At 40.4% G+C, this 18,068-nt stretch overlaps 1 long non-coding RNA gene across 2 annotated transcripts; it reads right to left on the reverse strand.

Annotated features, from left to right (window-relative positions):
* Positions 1-842: 842 nt before the first annotated feature.
* LOC135318888 (uncharacterized) lies at positions 843-17,791 on the reverse strand. 2 transcript variants are annotated; one of them, XR_010377291.1, is made up of 7 exons: positions 16,555-17,791; positions 12,253-12,400; positions 10,051-10,245; positions 8,990-9,276; positions 7,660-7,747; positions 6,314-6,428; positions 843-1,368 (listed from the first exon to the last, which is right to left on the reverse strand). It is a non-coding gene; the product is annotated as an uncharacterized LOC135318888 (long non-coding RNA). The 2 variants fall into 2 exon arrangements; XR_010377290.1 differs by lacking the exons at positions 7,660-7,747; positions 16,555-17,791 and having other exon boundaries at positions 12,253-13,186.
* Positions 17,792-18,068: the final 277 nt, after the last annotated feature.

Here is an 18,068-nt window from a genome sequence, read left to right on the forward strand (position 1 = left end):
AATCTACAGATTTAATGCAATCCCTACCAAATTATCCTGGACATATTACATAGAACTAGAACAAATCACAATAAAATTTATATGGAACCATCAAAGACATAGAATTTCCAGGGAATAACTTAAGAAAAAAAGAAAGAGGCTGGAAAAATAACTGTCCCAGACTTGAGACAATACTATAGAGTTACAGTCGTCAAGACAGCATGGTATTAGTACAAAAACAGACATACAGCCAAATGGAACAGAATAGAGAGCCCAGAAATGAGCCCAAATACTTTTGGTCAACTAATATTCAACAAAGGAGGCAAGAATATACAATGGAATAAAGATAGTCTCTTCAGCAAGATAAACATAAGACAAGATACAATAAACCTCCTAGGAGAAAATACAGGCAAAATATCTGACATACATCTCAGAAATCTTCCCCTAGGGCAGTCTACCCAAGCAATAGAAATAAAAGCAAGAATAAACAAATGGGACCTAATGAAACTTACAAGCTTCTGCACAGCAAAGGACACCTTAAGTAAAACAAAAAGACAACCTACAGAATGGGAGAACATTTTTGCAAATGAAACTAACAAAGGCTTGATCTCCAGAATATATAAGCAGCTCATATGACTTACTGAGAAACAACCAAATAACCCAATCCAAACATGGGCAGAAGACCAAAACAAGCAATTCTCCAAGGAAGATATACAAATGATCAATGGGCACATGAAAAAATGCTCAATATCACTAATTATCAGAGAAATGCAAATCAAAAGTACAATGAGGTATCACCTCAAACCAGTCAGAATGGCCATCATTCAAAAATCCACAAATGACAAATGCTAGAGAGGCTGTGGACAAAGGGAAACCTCCGACACTTCTGGTGGGAATGCAGTTTGGTGCAGCCACTGTGGAAACAGTATTGAGTTTCCTCAAAAGACTAGGAATAGAATTGCCATATGACACAGGAATCCCACTCCTGTGCATATATCCTGAAGGAACCCTACTTCAGGATGACAGCTGCACCCCAATATACATAGCAGCACTATTTACAATAGCCAAGACATGGAGATAGCCTAAATGTCCATCAACGGATGACTGGCTAAAGAAGTGGTATATTTATACAATGGAAAACCACTCGGCTATAAAAACTGACAATATAGGGCCATTTGCAGCAACGTGGATGCTCCTGGAGAATGTCATTCTAAGTTAAGTAAGCACCGTAACAAGGAATAAAGAGAAGTTACCTCTAAGTACAGTTATTTTGATTAAAATATACATACAGAAAGCAAGTCACCCCCACGACTGCTGCCAGGAGGAGCATCTGAATGTAATAGCCCAGCCCAAGCAAAGTAGATTCCGACCTTCTCTCCGTAGAATTTCCTGTAGAAAGACAGAAGGTAGTTTCAGAAGACACACATATTCACTCTGTAGCTTCATCCTCATGTTAATTTCTTTTTTCTTTGTTTTTTGGTGGGGCATAAATAGGTTTATTTATTTGTTTTTTAAATGGAGGCATTGGGGATTGAACCCAGTACCTCATGCATGCTAGGCATTCACTCTACCACTGAGTTATACCCTCCTTCCATCATACTAATTTCTGATTCTAAATCAAGGGGGCTTTAAGTTTAAACCTCTGACTCAATTCACACTTAAAACATATGCGCTTTCACAGCAGCCCCCAAATTCTACCGTGAAATAAGAAGTATTTTACGTATCATAGAAATACAGATCACTGGTTCACCTGCTGAAGAGAGATAAATGAGAACAGAGCAAAGGAGGGGACGAGGCCGACTCCGGAGCAGATGCAGGGGATCATCACCACTCACTGGACAGTCTGGCACATTCAACAAATCCCACCAAAGATCATTCTTAACAGGCTTGACACAAGTGGACTTCAACTACTGGCTCAGTCATCTGAGTCTGCCTTATCTCGGGAACTTCCCTGGAGCAAATGCATCGTAAACCACAGATAATAAGGAAATGGCTGATAATGATAACAACTGGGAGTGCAATGTCTCTCTGACAAAATATTTATAAAACTCATGTAGGAATGGGAGAGGGCAGGAGGGATGTGGCTGAGTAAGGAACTGCCCTGTATTCTTTGTATCTAGCACGTCGGCTGTTCCTAGGTTTCAAAAACCCTTCAATGTTACTCAGTTAATCTGGAGTAGACGGAACAGGCCAGGGAGGCAAGATTAGAAGAAAGGAGGCAGGGCACGAAGCGGTGCCAGGCTGGTCCGGAAAGGGAGACAGACACAGACAGGCAGACACAGAGGGCTTAGGGATGAGGCGGAAAAATGAGGCGGCGGCTCAGGTGTGTTTGCTGCTGCTGCTACTTCCCTCAGCTGGAGCACTGCTGACGCGGCAGTGCTGGGTAAAACCTGTGACTTTCCTCAGCTCTGAGTTCTCTCGGAAGCTTCCGGCTCAGTCTGGAGCTGAGATGAGCTCCGAGGGCTTAGCGTAGGGGGGACTCAGCTCTGAGAACAGCCTGGAGTCCTGAGAAACTTCACGCAGGAACCCCTAGGGCTGGACCAGCGCTCACAGGGCTGCTGTGAGACCAGCTCCATCGTCAGAGACCTGGGCGTGGACCATTCCATGGGGAAAATGGCTGAGCCTGATGCCAAATCATATAGGAGGGACAAAGTGTGTTCATTCTCATGTGACTGGTCTTTGTGGCCTGGCTCACAGATGGCAGGCTCAGGATGGTGTCTGGCAGAGAAAACCCTGGCAATGGGTTTGAGATGTCTTGGACTCTTTCTTGTTAAGCTTTTTGTAATACATTCTTATCAACTATCCATCCTGAAAATGCCACATTCAAAACTGAAAGAATGTTAGAAGTTGCTTGCTCCAACTGGCCAATGGTAAACACACCCTGCTACAGTTAAAGAGCTGGTCAGGCAGCCTCTGCCTGCATATTTACAATGACGGAGAGTTCATTACTTCCAAAGCTTACATGTCGGCAAGAATGTCAGAAAGAATTTTTGAACCTTAAACAGATATCTGACCCCTAGTCCTTGCTGAAAGGCTAGAAATAATGAGGATCCCTTCAAATGTAGTTTTGTCTGATTGTTATCTCTCTCTGTCAAAAACACCCCAATTCTTAACATCAATTTTTCAAAATTCAGCTTTGATTTCTTTTTATCAAACTTATACCATACATTCATTAAAGAGTCAAACAGTTCTCGAACACCGATTGTAAAAAGGAGCAGTTCCCAACAACCACCCCATTTCCTGGTCAGAAGCAACAATGTTCAGCTCCTACTGCTGACTCTTGGAATAAAAACTCCCTATTTCTGACTAATATCCTTGTAACACAGCCTACTGACTTTTTCAGCTTTATGTATCACCTATTTAACTTTCTATTTTGGAAAATGAATATTAAGCTCTCTTTCAAACCACATCTCCTCTACACACCCAAACCTTCATTCTTCCAAACTTTTGATACAAATACATTATAATTTTGATCAGCTCAGTATCCTTGCTTTACATTATTAGGACTCTGTACAGACTGTTCACAGCTGTAGCAAGTTGTCTGCTAGGCTTACTTTTTTATTCCCTACTTTGTTTTTCCTGGAGTTAATAATTGTCTTGGTGGTTCATAGCTTAGATTTCTCTGCGCTTAACAATTCAACCACATACCTTCTCCTAATGAATAACTTTCTCAATACTTTCCAATTCATTGTCTACAAATTTCATCTCCTTGAATAAATCTCTTCAGATCTCCTTCAACCTGGATTAACGACATGCTAGTCTTGTCACAGAGCTCAAGGGGCCACTAGTGGGAAGCAACAAGGGAATACATGGACCAGGAGAAGGGAACAGATCAACATAATTTCCTTCACAAAACATACGTAAAATAGTGGGAAAATTGTTTTCTTTACAAACACAAACACACACACCAAGCCCAAAATCCCATAAAGAATGATTAAATAGCCATCAAACCCATTGCCCTACCATCAAATTCTGTATAACATAAAACAAAAATAACAGAAGGAATATATCATATAAATATGAATCTCAAGGGGGATGGGGTACACTCAGTGGCAGAGTGTGTGCTCAGCAAGCATAAGGTCCTAGATTCAATCTTCAGTACCTCCATTAGAAAAAAACATTAGAAACAATAGAAAAATGTATCAACTTTAAATATTTACAAATATATAAACTTCCTCTTTTAAAACTGTTCTACAGGATAATCCGGGTTAATGAGAAAGTGCCTCTTCATGACTGTGATCCTGCTGATAATTGTGGGAGGAAATTAGAGTATGACCACATGAAATAAAATCCCTTATGAAATAATGATCCCGGGTGACAATCATTATTGGCTGCTGTCATCACAAAAAAGAGAGTCAACTGGACATTATGTACCTTATGACAGGAGTACAAAACTTCATATAACAAATATTCTTGCACAAACTTGAACCTCGTTCAGATCAAGCTTTTAGGGGAGGATCAAATCACTTAGCTAAAGCCAATACATAGGATGGAGAAATAAGTCTAACCACAGGGGAGAATGAAATCAACCAAACAGGAAATAGAGAAATCCCTCAGCAATTTCAAGGAAAATGAGAAACAGGAAAATTATAGATTAGAACCCACTTGAGAGATATGCTAGCTGCAATGTGTGAACTTAGTCTGGATCCTGATTTCAACCCCAAAACTGCTTAAAAGTGTATTTTTGTGACAATCAGGGAATTATTTTGTAACCCTAAAAAAAATGAATATTCCAATTGTATTTGAAAGAGACCTTGTCATTTCACTAATGAAAGGTTAAGCTACGTAGGATTGCCTTCAAAATGATCCCGCAGTGGGGGAGGGGAAAAGGTGGAGATGAAAGTTGCAACAACAGTGACTCTGAGTTGATAATTCTGGAGATGGGTGACTGATACAGACAGGCTGGCTGTGCTGTACTCTCTACTTCTGTACGTGTTTGAATCTTTCCATAAAATGTGAAACAAACAAAAAGACTTCAGTGATTTAAAACCCTCACTTGGAAGGTTAAGAGGTTTGCCCAAGTAGGTGGGCATCTGAATGGGGCACTGAGATTAGGAAGATCAGGCACCTGGCTCCAGGCCGACCTGGGGCTACCTTGACCCTTCTCTTCTCCTCACCATCCACAGCCAGCCCATAACTGCATCCTGTCAGCTCCACTCCCCAAACGCATTCTCCCTGGCTCCCACCATCTCTCATCTGGCCCACTCCAAGAGCCTCCGACCAGGCCTCCCTGCTTCCTGGGTCCCTGCAATTCATTCTCCACATTATCTTTGCAAATTGTGAGAGAAAATTACCTTAGTGCTTAAACTATCATGACTGCTTCTCACTGCACTTAGAGTCTACACTACTTTCCGTGCTCCTGATGCCCTTCTAAACCTCGCGTCTCATCACTCTCACCAGCGTTGGCTCCAGTATCTCCTCAAACCTGCTGAGCACATTTGTGCCTCGGGGCAATGGACAAGCTGCCTCTATTCCTGGGGTGACTTATCCCAGATCCTCAAAGATCAGCCTCCTTATCACCATCTCAGCTCACATGTAACCTTCTCAAAGATAGCTTTCTTGACTCCATTTCCCCCAAGTCTCCCATCTCAACACTGTATTATTTCCTTCATTTCAATCTGAAATTGTTTCCTTATTAGCCCGATTATTTTTGTTTGCTCAGTTGTCCTTGGCCTCCCTCCTCCCAGCAGCCTTGCCCAAACAGCATAAGCTCCCGGGGAGCAGCCGGCGCTGATGCTCTGAAAATACACATGCTGAGCGCGACATTACAGTCACGTGGTGTAGTGAAACGGTGTCGAACAGCAGATAGAGCTAAGCAGTGAGAATACTTCTCTTATTTTATAATTTAAGTGAAACCTAACATTTACTCCTGTTTAATGAAGAATTTGGTAGGTCTTTGTTCCCAGTTCCTGGACGGCAACCCCTAAAGCCTTGAAATTTCCCAAGATAGGAGTGTCTTTACTATTCATGGTGGACCCTTGGATGGCTTGTGTTCATGAGATAACTCAGGATGGGGACTGGCCAGCCAGAGACACCAACCATGTGATTAGAGGAGTGGGGCTTTGAGCTTTGTGACAAGTGACTGACCATCAGGAGAGGTAGGGGCTCAAATGTTAGGGCTTTGACTTACAGTTAGTGTTTGGGGTACCCATGTCAGTAGTGACCCAATAAATCATGTCTTTGTAATAAAGTCTCCAGTAAAAACTTGGGGCAACAAAGCTCAGAGCTCCTGTGAGCTTCCTGGTTGGTAACACTCTTGGAGGACTGTCACACTCAGAAGCCATGAGGGCAACCCTGAGCCCTTCCCACTGGAGTGCTCTCCACAACAGCTCACCTGATGAGATCTAAGGGCTGCTTCTTGTCTATGCTTCGAGGAGGAGCACATTCCCTGTACAGAAGGCCCTGTTCGCTGGGGCAGCTGAGGTCCTCTGATGGAGGCTGAAGTTGCACTGGGAAGCAGAAGCAAACAGGTGAGCGTCACTGTCACCACGTGTTCACATGTTCTGCTAATAAAATGTGGTGCTAACACTTTGTGGTCATTTGTAAATAAGGGGCCCTCCTTTGCCAGAAGGGATGGAGGTACCATATAATTTTTCATAATTCTCACCGAGGATTAATACTAACCCCTTGAGGGTCATTTGCAAACGTGGCTGGAAAGGAACACTTGGATGTTACACTCCTGGGACCACCGTGGGTACCTGGTGAGGGCCTTGCAGATGCTTAATGTCCTACAACCGGGCCAGTCTTCCACAGCAAAAAAAACTACGCCACCCAAGTGCCCAAACTGCTTCAGTGGAGGCAGCAGCCCCCTCCTTGGACACCCAGAGGAACCTGGACTCTGGCTGTTTAGGGGCAGGGTCAATTCTAAAACCCAGGCTTTTTTGTCCCCACAATTCAGTAGTTATTCGGTGACAGCACATGGAATATAAACAATAAAGAAACTTGACATGATGTTATATATTTAGCTTACTCAAGAAACAAAATTTAAATCCAGTCATTCTCCTTCCCACCTGACCTACTTTCCTTTCTCCTGTACTAGAACCAGATTATTACCCACCCAGCCTTAGCATGGGTCCTGACTCCACTTACCTCCCTCCCAAACACCACATGAGATGATTCCTCAGCCTGGATGTGGAACCAGCAATTACAACAGGCTTTAGTGGAAAAGAAATGGTTGTGTGCAGATGCCAACTAAACACTGTAGAATCCTGGTGTCCCACATTAGTAATCATGACAGCTGTTTGCAAGTGTCCCCAAAGTTCATTTCAGACTCTCACTGCTAATTTTGCTGGGATATAAATATAAAACATGTGGACTGCTGGGCTGGACTGCTATGCTGAGTCTCTGATCCAGGAAGCTCAGTGTCTGCTCCCTGCAACCAGCTCCCTGTTCTGTTCATGCATGTGCATCAAGCAGCTGTTTAGTGTCCATTTTAGTATCTTAGACAGTGCATTTCAGTATGGTCTTCATCCACAAATACGTGTACCGCACAGTAGTAATGATCAATCTCAGTCTTTGCTTTCTTTTGTCTTAGAGAGTCAGATAAACGGATAGCAAGGTAACAAAGTCATAGAGCGCTATAATATAGTATTTCCTTTATTTCAATGACAGGATTTATTTAAAGAGCTTAGATATAACATCTTTGCATTTATGGCATCATTTAGCGTCTGAAGCTCTTACATTTTACAAACTTCATTTCATGCGAGATGTTGTCAGTTAGAGAAGTGCTTCTGAATTTGAGGGGTTGCTGTCATCTCAGATGGAGTCCCTAAAAAATGTCAAAACTCTGCAGTATTGTCATCATGACAAGAACTCAGACAGATGAAATTTGGAAAGCCCTGTGATTTACTAGTGCACAGACAGAAAATGGTATTTCAGAGGGAAAAAGCCTGAATTACAGAAAATGATAAATGAAATGGTCTAACATGCATTTCCCTTACAAAGAACTAATACTTCTTTGGTTGATAATAACATCTGTCAGTAATTATGAAAAGAGCTGGCAAATGCATAGTACTTACTATTAGCCAGGGCTGTTCTAAAATTCAAGCAGATTCATTAATCCCCATAGCATCTCTACGAGGTGGGTACTATTATTATCCCCATTTTATTGATGAGGAACTTGATAAACACAGAGGCTAAATGACTTTTACAAGGTAGACAGCGAGAAACCAGCACAAGTGTTCCAGCCTGAGTCTATGCTCTTGGCCACTTCTACCTTTTTTTTTTTTTTTTTTTTTTTGGTGGCAGGGAGATAATAAGGTAATTCTGGTGGGGGGTGGGGAGGTAATTAGGATTATTTGTCTATTTTAGAGGAGGTGTTGGGGGCTGAACCCAGGACTTTATGCGTGCTAAGCATGCGCCCCATCACTTGAGCTGTACCCTCACCTCTCGAGTCTATGCTCTTAGCTGCTAATCCACACTGCCCCACATGGTAACTCTGGGGGAACTACAGTTCATTCATTCACCCACTTGTTAAACTCAGCCTTCCTGGTGCCTGGGATTCAGCAGTGAACAAGACAACATGGTTCCTGCCCTAAATGGGCTTGTCGACTCCTGACATATTATCTTCATTTTACCCAGGAAGTAACAAGGTCAAGAAGACTCACCTTTTCCTGTTAACACCGGAGGATACATGAAGTGCTTTATTTCATTTCTGCCATTTGACTTACACCATGGGAAGGGAAAGCTGCCTTGCAGATCCCGGAGCTCACAAGCCAGTTAATCCTGAATTTTTTTTTAAAACTGTCCCTTACTTGATACTTGATCTGAGAAAGGATGAAGTAAACCTAAATAGATTCTAAGAAAGCGTGTGGTTTATACAGGGTAAATAACCAGCCACTGTTTACTATCCTAACAGGAATCTGTAGGCATATTTCTTTTCTTTCTCTTTTTTCATTTTTATGGGCAGCTTTTAAAAACCAAACCAAACCAACAAAACTAAATCACTTATAATTCAACAGCAGGTTCTAAATCACCCCCAAGACAGCAGCTAAACTCGGTTTAGACTTACAGTGCGGCTCCTGGTGTTTGGATTGATGAATGTATCTCTATCCTGAATATAAAAGTCGTTCACGCAGCTCTTCTCAAATAGGGCAATGAAAAACTCTTGTTCCGGTTGTTGATACTTTCATCCACTTGGAGGACTTTCATAAAACAGCTGAAGGTATCAAAGGCTGAGGACACGGTTTTCAGATGATTGGGATTCAGAGGCAATTTTATGTACAGTATCTCAGCGTATGTACAGAGCACCTCCCACAGGGTGTGTACATTTGCAAATACAAGCTTGTCATCCAAAACCTATATTGGGAGAATGAAAACACAAACCAGGAAACTATTTTCACATTTTTAGTACACAGATTTTTCTTACATTGCTGGTAGTTAAAGCACTTGTGCAAACACACACAGATATGACACTGGAATAAGTGAAGATATAATGAAAATAGATTTGCAAACCATCATACATTTTTGCCTTAAAGTTAATTTCTTTGTTGAAATTACTGAAAAGTTATTTAAAATCCTTACAATTCATTCATAAAATAACCAATGTTTTAGATGAAGAAAAGTAAACTTGTTAACTTTTAGTCCAAATTAGTAACTAAAAATAGAAACACGAAAAAATTCTTTGCAGGGGCATTGTAATGACAATTTTTTAAATTTCTTAAACCTAGGACTATTTACATATCTGTTCAATATAATGTTAAACAGCTATTAAAAGGGATTTAAAAGAATTATATTTATTAATATGGAATATATAATAAAAGGAAAAAGAAAAAATTGTGAAATAATAATTTTCATTTTTGGAAGGGAAAAATATCTACATTAGAACAAAAAAATGTTTAGAAGGATTTTAAGATTGTTTATGTATAACTAAGGTACAGATGATTTTTAATTCCACTGTTTTTAATTCCATTGGATTTTAATTCCAATGTTCTTTCATTTTCAATTTTGGGGGAAATTTTTATAATAAAAAAACTTTAAAATTGTTCTTGCATAAATACATTAATAGATATATTTATGACTACATTCTCTGGCTATTAAAAAAGATCTCCTAGCTTTGGATCTGAAACATACATTCCATAATGCAGATTCTGACTGACTCGCCTCCCAGTCCAGAGCGAAGGCACGGCTAGGGTGACATGTTTCAAATATCATTCCAGGGAACATGCAGGCTCCCAGCCAACGGCTGCAAAGGGACTGACACTGATCTGCTTGCTCCCAGCTGCAGGCCATCACAGATGAGTTTAGATTCATAGGCTCAAGTTTTCTCTGTCAAAAGAAATCAGAAAATGTTAGGCTTTTACTTTCACCAAGGGAACAAGAAGTTGTTTGATTTTCTTTTATTAAAAAAAAAACAACAAACCAATTTGAACCTGAAGAAAAGACATTTGCTCAAAATACCACAGTAGCAATGAAGGTGCTCTGGCTGGCAGGGACTTGTTGGATTCCTGTGAGTGCTGGACTCCTCACATGGAATTCCCTTGGCACTCCAGAAGGCCTGTGGTTGTCCCCATGGGTTTGTGGCCATATGTGGTGCACAAAAGTCTCTGGCTTTGCCACAATTTCAAAGCCTTTTTTGGCTTATGAAAGGCTTTGCACTCAAATGGAGTTTTCTTGAGTCCACTCACTGATGTCATTCACCAGAGTTATAGTCCAGATCTGACATTCTAGACTCTTAAAATCTTGCAGACATTCAAATGGTTCAAGTTTGGATGTGTATTCACCTCTGCAGGCCTGGACCAAATTCCATAAAGCCACCCGGACAAGTTCAGCAAAATGCAAAGACATTTTTCTTTCTGCAAGACTGAAATGTCTGTGAAGCTATAAAAACTTCTGCATCTACAAAAATAGGGAACCAACTCATCAATAACGTATCTATCCATAATGCATGGACATTTGAAAAAATACTGTATTTACTCCTATTAAATTCTATCTGACTTTTGCCAAATTGTGTCCTAAACTGTAAGGAAAGTATATAAATGTAGAGAATTTTTGACCTTTTAAGAGAAAAAGGAACCCTCCTACTCGGTTGGTGGGAATGTAAATGTTGCAGCCACCATGGAGGACAGTATAGAGTTTCCTTAAAAAACTGGAAATATACTTCCGTGTGATCCAGCAATCCCATTCATGGGTATATGTCTGGAGAAAAATATAATTCAAAAAGACACATGCACCCCAGTGTTCACAGCAGCACTATTTACAATAGCCAACACACTGAAACAACCCAAATGTTCACTGGCAGATGATTGGATAAAGAAGTTGTGGTATATTATATATATATGTATATTTACATATATACACGCATATACACACACATATATACACATGAACACACACACACAATGGAATACTGCTCAGCCATTAAAAAATTAAATAATGTCTTTTGCAATAACATGGATGGACCTACAGGGTATTATGCTAAGTGAAATATGTCAGAGAAAGAAAAACAAATATTCTATTTATTAACTTATATGTATATCTAAAAAATAAAACAAATTAATTACTATAATAAAACAGAAATAGACTCACAGGTACACAGAACAGACTGGTGGTTACCAATGGGGAGAAGGAGGAGAGGGAGGCAGGAAGGGGGTAAGGGACTGAGAGGTAAAAAGTACTATGTATAAAATGGATAGGTTATAGGGCTGTATCATACAGCACAGGGAAATATAGCCATTATTTTATGGTGACATTAAATGGAATATAATATATAAAGATGTTGAGCCTCTGTGTTGTACACCTGAAAATAATATGATGGAAATCAACTACTCAATTATAAAATACTTAATCAAAGTTTTTTTCATATTATTTGCAATAAGTTAGAAGCCAGCACTGTCAATAGAAACATAGTGCAAGTCACAATTTTCCAGTAATCCCATTTAGACAATAAAAAGGAACAAGTGTACTTAATTCCAGGAATAATTATATTTATCCCAAAATATCCAATATACTATCATTTCAAAAGTGTGATTAACACTTTGAAAACTTTTAATAAATATTTTACATTATTATTGTTGTACGAAGTCTTGAAAATCTATTATGTATTTTCCACTTATAGAACATCTCAATTCACAATAGCCACATGTGGCTGGTGGCTACCATACTAGACAGAGCAGATTACACCATTCACACTTCTGATAAATTACCTGCTCTTATTTATTTAAAAAACTTCCAGAAAAGGCTTTAGATATTCCCTATATCTAACAAAGCAACCTTGACGGGTGAGGAATATCTTCATTATAAAGTGAAAAATAAAGGTAAGAGAGCCATGGTTACATGTAAGTTAATGTAACAATTCCTTCTTAATTCATTCAGGACTTTACAATCTTTCTTCATATTCCAAGGATTCACTGTCACTGTGCAATGTTTTTCACTATAATCATCTTTGGAATTGAGAGGCTTCTGATGACCCTGCTTTGTGCATCTGTACATAAAAGAAAATAACAAAACAGAGAAAAAGACCTTATTAAAGATAATTTAGGGGGGTATAGCTCAAGTGAAAGATCATATTCTTAGCATGCACAAGGGCCTGGGTTCAATCCCCAGAACTTCTTATAAAAATAAAATAAATAAAAACATAATTACCACCCCCTGCAAAAAATTAATTAATTACTTTAATTAAAATTTAAAAAAAGATAATTTAGAGAAGCCTTATCAGGCTACAAGAGCTACAATGAATGCCCCTCCTCCATTAATTTAGAAGAAGTTTCACAATATTTCCCAACATAAAGGCTAAAATATAATTCGGAACACTTCCTGATGGTCAGCATCATTTTAACAAAAATGTAGATAATTACCTCCCTGGTGTCAAAGCTCTGTCAGAGATGGGCACAGAAAATTTAGTAAAAATTATTTTGCAACTACCTTTGAAAGAAATGCTGAGAAATGATCTTTTCTGTTGGAAATTAGCCTGCTTTTACATTCTGCAGTAGGCATACGTGTTTACAAACCAGGCAGGAACTGGATCATATTTTACACATACTTTAGAAACTGATTTGAATTTTGCTCTCTACCTGCAAGGCTATTTCTTAGGTAATAACATAAGCTGGCCACTATACTAAATTTTGTTTCCCTGTTTGCTTAATCCTCACAACTCTGTAAGCTGCTATTATTACACCCATATAACAGACATAGAGCTTGAGACAGAAAATAATTTGGGTAACTTGGTAAATGGTGGAGCTGGGTAATATCGCAGCCAGTCTGACACTCAAGTCCATTCTCCTCACCGATGTCTGATACTGCTGCCTACATTCAGTAATGACTCCTGATTTCATATTTAAGTGTGTCATTTCTAAAAGTGCAAAGCTATATTAGTACTGCTGTGTAAATTATTCTTTTCAGATGTGATTGCCAAAAAAACAAAAACAAATAAAATCAGGGTGCCACTGAGGGGAGGGCGAACTGCATATGGATGGACACAAGGGGACTTTATGAGGACACAGTTGCACAACTCTAGAAATAATTAAAATTGCTGACTTGTACAATTATAATATGTGAATTGTATGGCCTGTAAATTACACCTTAATACAGCTATTAAATTAAGAAACTGAGATACCAAATTAAGACTAAAACACATATATATATATCATACATAGTACAACAGGCAAATATCATTATTTACTGCACCATTTTCCTTCATGCAGCTTCCTTTCCTCACCTGTTAATGAAAGGATGATTCATTTTTAAAATAGCCTTTTAATTTATTCAGCAAATAATTTTTGACGGCCTACAATGTACCCAGGACTACTCTAGGCACTTGGAATAGATCAATAAACAAAACAAAAGTCCTGTCCTCACGGAGCTTGGTTGGAGTCTAGCTGGGGTGGGGGGTGGAGATGACAATACACACAACAGAGCAGCAGAGGAGGTGGCATGCTAGGAAAGAGGAACCATGGAAAAAAGTAAAAAGGACAAAGTAAAGAGAGTTGAGGGTATAGGATGAGGGTGATGTTGTATTAAATACCAGAGCAGGGCACACTGTGAACTGAGGTTAGAATTAAGACTAGGAGGTGAGAAGTCCCAGGAGGACGGAATAACCATCACCAAGGCCAGCGTGACCTCGCATGTTCCAGAATGGGGGCACGGCTGGAGCTGCGGAGAAGGGTCAGTGCAGATCCTGTATGGCCTTGGAGGACATTGTAAGGACTGTGGCTTTTACCCGGAGTGAAATGGGGAGGCACTGCAGAAGGACGACACAATCTAACTTAGGTTTTCAAGGCTCACTTGACTGCGGGGTGAGAATAGTGCAAACGGGTCAGAGATGAAAGGTGGGAAGCTACTGAGAAGGGCTATGCAGGAGGAGAGGACAGTGGCTCAGGGCAGGGAAGCAGCAGTGGAAGCAGGAGCCATGGTGAGAAGTGGCTGGGCTCTGGATATGTTTTAAAGGCAGTGTCAAACCAGATCTATTGACAGAATTCATGTGGTATGTCAGTGAAAGTCAGAATAACTCCAAGATTTTTGACCCAAGCAGCTGGAAGGATTAAGTTTCCACTAACTGAATGGGGGAGGCTGCATAAAGAACCAGTTTGGGGGGTAGGAGGACCAAGAGCTCAGTTTTTACACATGTTGGTTTTAAGATATCAGAGTTCCAAGTGAAGATGCCAAATCAGCAGAATATTATAAGAGTCCAGAGTTTGAGAGAAAAAGTCTAACGGGAGACAGAACTGTGGGAATCATGGGTCACACAGGTGGTACAGGAAGACATGAAACCCAGGTACTCAAACATTAAGATACCCTGGCATTAACCATAGAAGTTATCCATGAGGGCTTGCCTACTATGTGAGGATATCAGTCCTATTTCCCGACCACTCGAGTTTTAAAAAGGAACTTACAAATGAATTCGTGCAAGACACTGCCTCCAGTGTGTGGGATCAGAGCTGGAGTCAGAGAATGGGATGGTGCACGCTACTCCCTACGGCACATTGTGTGTGTGTGTGTGTGTGTGTGTACGCATATTTGCGTGAGCAGGGGGATGAGTTACACCTGTCTTAAGAAAAAGAGGTAGAAATTCTAGAAGCCGAAAGATGAAAGAACATCCAGATCTGGTAGAGGGAACAGGGGAAACACTGTGTACTGTAAGACATATCCCCATAATGCCATTTCCCACCATTCTTTTATCAGGAACACAGTTGGAACCTGGGGAATTATGTAGATACGTGTGATGTACACAAACTTTCTGACAATGTAACACTAAATATCTACATATGTAGCAAGTTAATGATATTTATATCTGCTTCAAGTTTAATAACAAGTTCACAACAGAAGGAAAATAAAATATTGAGGACTGGTAGAATTATCCTTGAAGGCCTTTCAATGCTCAGAATGGAAGCAAAAGCGGCTTCACCCCACAAAGTATGTCATTAAGAGTCAAGAATGTTTTTTATTTGCTTAAGAAATTGAGAGTTACAACTTCCTGCTTTAAAGAGTTAACTTTAAGACAGATACCATACTATAAACAACATCTATACTGGTGCTTTCTTAAAGCTATTTTTAGTTCCTGCTTGTTCTGATGTACTCCAGAAACTCTGCAAAGAAAACCTTCTATTCAAAGGCTTAAAGGAATAAAAAAAGAAATAACACCGCATTCTTTTAAGTGTTCTCTGTACTGAAAGTCATTTGCAAATGCAGCACTCTGCCACATATCTACATTTTTAACAATAAAGACTTTTGTACAATTTTTCAATTGCTATGTGACTTTGCGTCAGTCTCTCACTCAGAAGCAGAATGGAGTACCAGAAAATGACACATCATGTCTAAAACTACAGATGTGGAATATGAACTTACACCAGGAAACAGCTAAGTGGGAGGGTAAGGTTTACCTTTTAAGTTACCGTAAGTGCAGTTACACCTTCTCCCTGCTTCCCCTGTGAAGTGAAGAACTAGTCTTTTCCAGGAAAGCTCTCATTCTGAGTACTGTTTTCTTTAAAATATTTGGAGATTCTTTTTTAAGGTTCTTTCACTTTTAAGTCTTTCCCCAACTCTACATCCCATAACAAGTGTTAAAATTATCCAATAGCCTATTGTTACAGAACATACTCTACAAAAGCTGAGGTTTCCCAGGGCTTGGATCCCACAACTCTGCTACCAGATAATCCTAAAGCCTTCCTTCCATAACTGACTCTTCTGCCAATTCCCAGCTGAGGGCAAATTTGGCTTCTCAGCACAGTTAAATTTCTAACTCTGCCTACAAACACTCTACTGCCAGTAAGGGAACTCTAAGGGAGCCAACAAAGCCCCTAGTGAGTGTTGCCTCCTTCAAACAATCAAGATGCCATCACCAAGCAAATATTTAAACCTACTGCAAAACTTCTGAACACATCTTACAAACAATATAGTTTATATAGATTCATACTATTTGCTCTGGAATAGTGATTTCCAATGGAGGGAACAAAGGACCACATGACCCAAGCAATTATTTAAAATTTCACATAACTACCCCTATTCACCTGAGGATTCAGGCAAGCCCGTCTTATAGGTCTAGGTGTAACAGAATGGCAGCACCTCTTCAGTAGGGTGAAAAACAGCGAGGTAGACTTTTAGTGAAAGGGAGTGATGTAATAGGACCCACCGCCCACTTACCTCCCACCACAGGACAATCATCTCAGATCGAGAACAAACACTTTGGGAAACAGAGGTTGTTTATGTTTTTATGGTTTTCTGGTGGAAATAATGCCCTGAGTCACGTGAAGTTGTGGCTGCAAAATTGAACAGGAGACCAGACATTTTCACATTCAGGACACAAATAATCAGCCCCCGAGTGGTCACAATAACTGTTCTCCCCTTTGCCTGTTCACCCCAAAAGCTGCAGGACTCTCCTGCTTGCAGTGACACCCACCATTTCTCACAAATTCCTGCCAAGTTCACGTCAGCAGCTGGTGGTGTCAAAGTCAACATTTGTACTGCTCTGAAGTCTCTCCATTACTTTATATCCTTCTATTTTCTCTGTTGTCTTCCTAGCTACCCTTGCATTCAGAAGCTGGTTAACGCACTAACATTGACTCTGTAATCAGTCCAGGATATAGGAAGCAGAGATTCAACTGTAACCAGTCCCAGAATACTTGTCATGCCACTCTAGTGTCCCAACAAAATACTCTGGCATCCCTCATCTCACCCAAAGAACCACCGCATTACTTAGAGGTTGTAAAAGTAGAGGGTTTCTCTACTGGGAAACACTGGCTTGTGGTAGAGTCTTGATTTCAGTTTTTGCAACTAGTTACAGGCAAAAAGACATGGTCCGCAAATTTTCTTCAAGCGTTTGGAATTTAAACTTTTATTAGATACAGAGCCGGCGGACTAACCGTAATCTATGAACATATGGTCATATTATAAAATAATGTCCATGTCTGCCTTACAGCCATGTAAGAACTTGAATTACACCTGCATCCTGTAGGCCTTTAGAATTGGATGTGAAGCATCCTGTGTTAAAAACCTCCTATCCAGTCCCAGAACACCTTAAAGACAACATCACATTAATGCCACTGAATACATTAGTATAGAACTTGTATGGTTAAGTTACATCTCCAATTTCCCAGAGCTGGAAAGCAGATGCCTAGAAAGGCTGGAAAAGCCCAACTACCAAAACAGCTCAAAAGTTGAAGCAGACTCCTGCACCTCCCAGGGCGGAAGGCGGAGGGTGGAGGGGGCATTGCCAACCACACTGTCCTCCCCCAGGACGTGGCATGTGGGGAAGCAGGCAGGAGTGGGTGGCTGGGACTCAGAGGTGGAGAGGTGATGAAAGCAGGAGTGGAACTGCTCTGGTCCTAGAACAACAGAGCTGTAAAAAGCTCGGCTTCAGTTCAACCCGCTTCCTCTCCCACTTCCCCTCCCACCTAAGTGACAAACAGAGCACAGTCAGGCACTTTCTGCCCATGACGGTGACTACTAGCAGGAAAGGGACCAGGATAAAAGCATGTCCTACAAAAGATCAGTCTGATTTTAAAGACTGTGTTATAATCAATGAACAGCAGTGTCAGAGTGGGACACTTGTGAGGTGCTCAAATAGGGAGGAAGAGGCTGAGGATCCATTTCCAGCACTTCCATGTCTTTTATCACTCCTATTTCTGACCTTTCCTTTGCCACGTTTTGTAGCACTG

This window comes from Camelus dromedarius, chromosome 22 (assembly GCF_036321535.1).
Source record: "Camelus dromedarius isolate mCamDro1 chromosome 22, mCamDro1.pat, whole genome shotgun sequence".
NCBI lineage: Eukaryota > Metazoa > Chordata > Mammalia > Artiodactyla > Camelidae > Camelus > Camelus dromedarius.